This window comes from Bombus affinis, chromosome 3 (genome assembly GCF_024516045.1).
Source record: "Bombus affinis isolate iyBomAffi1 chromosome 3, iyBomAffi1.2, whole genome shotgun sequence".
In the NCBI taxonomy this organism is placed as follows: Eukaryota; Metazoa; Arthropoda; class Insecta; order Hymenoptera; family Apidae; genus Bombus; species Bombus affinis.
Genome location: NC_066346.1, coordinates 15,744,762 through 15,747,947, shown reverse-complemented (window position 1 = coordinate 15,747,947; position 3,186 = coordinate 15,744,762). Strand labels below are relative to the sequence as shown.

Here is a 3,186-nt window from a genome sequence, read left to right as displayed (position 1 = left end):
TTGGAGTTTAGGCCACTGGTCAACAATCTCCACGTTTCGGCTAACCTGCTATGCCCAGGAATACTAGCACGGGAGAGGATTGTTTGGAATAAACAATTATATTATAAATAATTATTCCTGGCGGATTTAATGACGAATTATACTAATTATTGATATTATTTATTATTTTAATTATTAGTTATTAATATATAATATATTAATATAATATATTATATAATATATATAATTATATAATATATTAATAAATTAATATATTAATTATTAATTATTAATAATAATTATGTATATTGTAATAATTAATTATTAATTATTAATTATTAATAATAATTAAAGTTGACTCACCTGACGTTGGCCTCCGCTGATGAACGGGCAGGCCGCTGGGGTGATTCCGGTTTTACAAAGATTTACACTTCTATAATTTTTTTTGTTTTAATCTTTATTTAATTTGAACAGTGTAAACAACAGTGTGTCCGGACGTGTTTAACAATTCGAAATTCTAACACAAAACTTGAGCCAACTATTGTTTTAATTCTAACTGACTAATAACAATTATTTTATAATTCGAACTGACTAATAACATTTATATCTCGCAACTCTTGAACTCGAACTGGAACGAACAATTATTCTCTAATCCTAACTTAAATTCTAATTAAATCAACTGAACGAACTGATATCAGACTCACTCAAATTCGATTGAACGACTAATACCAATTATCTGCTTATTCTACCGAAACGGACCGATTCAACTAATATCAATTATTCCGATTATTCTCTTATTCAACTGAACCGCTAACAATTTCTTTATTCTAACTGATAACGATTACTCTTCTGTAATTTCGCCAAAATCTCCCGAACAGCTAACAATTACTCTTACTCTATTTTCGCTAAATACTCCCTAACGCTAACAATTACTCTTACTCTAATCTAACTGAACCAACTAATGACAGTTACTCTCTTTTCACAATTACTCTTCTTTATTCTACTGAACCACTAACAATTACTCTCCTTATTTTCGCTAAATTCTCCCGAACGCTAACAATTAATCTCCTTATTTTCGCTAAATTCTCCCGAACGCTAACAATTAATCTGATTTGAAATGTGTCGCTACGCTTTTTATAATGACATCCCCAATGGGATGGCAGTCACGTGGCAGTTCGTTCCGGTGGGAATCGCAATGCTGCAGGTTTTTAGAGTTTCCATGAGAGAACGTGGATTTTGATGATTGCTGATGTCTTGTTTGCTTCATCCCACGCCGTGTCTTGATTTCTCGTATACCTTTTCGATGCTGATGGAAACATTCAAAATACGTGATTAAATGTGGATATTGCAGTGGTTTGTCTTTCGCCGAGATTGCGTCTGCAATCCTTCCGAATCCTTTCCTGCTGATGCCAATGGGAACGATCAAGGCACGTGCAATCCGTTTTGTCAAAATTGCAAGGACTTTCCATACGCGTGTAGCAACGTGTCTTTGCCGAAGTTGCATCTGCGATGCTCTTGTAACCCTTCATAGCGGTGGTCATCTCGCAGTTCCGCCGTGGCTTTTGTATGTGTAGCACGCGTTATTTCTTGTTTCTTCCAATAAAGTATTTTTACATAATGGTAAGTTTTAATATATCATTTTGAAGTCGTTGTAGTGTGATCGTGAGGGTTTGATTTAATTATAAAGTTGTATAGTTTTATATTTTGAGGTTATCTTGTATTCATAATGGCGTGCTATGAATTTTGGTTATATGAATCTCGATCAGTGATTTTTAGTATGCGATCGCTATTTCGGTATTTTAGTTTATTGGGGTTTTTATCTTCTTTTTGTGATTACAGGTTATGTTGAGTCATGGACACAAAAGCGTCCGCGCCTGTGCGAACTGTGTGAGTATGTATTCTTAGTATTCTATCTCGTTTCGCATGTTGTTTGTTTCCTTAAACTTGTGAATTTGTTTTAGCGCAAGAGGAGGAAGATATGTGAATGGTACGAGATGACGTGATCGACGTGCGTGTGTGAATATGTGCGAAGGATGATGCTGAAGGGGCGGTTTTCCACCCAAGTAGGCACAGTGGCACCTTCGTTGACGTCGTGTCCTGATGATCTTTTGACAATTTGGTTTTATTTGACAATATGAGATATATTTTGCTCCTTGTAGATTTATATGTCCATATTTGCTATATATTAAATCGTGTATATTTTATATTACTTTCTTGTTATTAGGTTATTAGTTGTGTAACTCCAGTTTCTGATCTATGGAAAGTGGTGAAACGTCTTCACGAAATACAATTTCATTCGTTTTCCTCCCTTGCATTGGCACGCTGTGAGTGGTGTCGACTTCCAAATGAGGTTTGTGCATCTTGATTATTATGCGTTTAATGATAGATACGGAGGTATCTTTGTAAAGAGGTTCCCATGCGGAGTGTCTCGGTGTGTATCTTGTTATGATTTCTTTTATTTAGTTCATCCTGCTTCTTTCGTGTTTTATTCACTGCATATGATATTTCAGTGCAAGAAGAAGAAGAATTGCAAAGAATCCGTAAGTGGCCCTAGAAGACGCAGTCATCGTGTGAGGTGTTGTCGGCAGGAACGAAGAGTCGAAGTTGTTGAAGAAGTCGTGTGACATTTGTATTGTTTCTGGTTATATACAACGGTATTTCACATATCTATGTATACATATTATTATATTATTATATATTATTATATTAAGTCTTCAGTTGGTTTAGTTGAATGTTCAGTAATGTAATTTTCACAGGGTGGTTTTGTATATTAGATGAGTAGTTGTTCGATATAATAATATGTGTGTATATATATATATATATATACATTTCACAATGTAATTTTCCATTATGTAAAATATATATATGCATATGTATATGTGCGTGTATTGTTATTCTCATTGTTTCTCGGATCGTTAATTGGTTGAATATTCCATAATGTGGATTTCGTATATAATTCTCTAGGTTCGTAGAAATGTAATTCTATATATTTATTTCTTTGCGTTTTAATGGTTTAATAACGTATACATACATATATATATTATGAATTTTTCCCAAAGATACGCGTACGCATGTGTATATCTATATATGTGTGTGTCGCAGAGCAATCTTCTATACAATTTTCACTTTTATTAGAATGCTGACGTAGTGTAGTATATTTTATTTCTTTTATTTATTTTATTAGGTTACCAATTATTCAGATTCACG

The 3,186-nt window shown here is 33.6% G+C and overlaps 1 long non-coding RNA gene across 2 annotated transcripts; it reads left to right on the top strand.

The window, feature by feature from the left end:
* Positions 1 to 1,069: 1,069 nt before the first annotated feature.
* LOC126914824 (uncharacterized) lies at positions 1,070 to 2,630 on the top strand. 2 transcript variants are annotated; one of them, XR_007709832.1, is made up of 5 exons: positions 1,070 to 1,599; positions 1,819 to 1,866; positions 1,941 to 2,042; positions 2,204 to 2,329; positions 2,490 to 2,630. It is a non-coding gene; the product is annotated as an uncharacterized LOC126914824 (long non-coding RNA). The 2 variants fall into 2 exon arrangements; XR_007709831.1 differs by lacking the exons at positions 2,204 to 2,329; positions 2,490 to 2,630 and having other exon boundaries at positions 1,085 to 1,599; positions 1,941 to 2,183.
* The last annotated feature ends 556 nt before the right edge of the window (positions 2,631 to 3,186 follow it).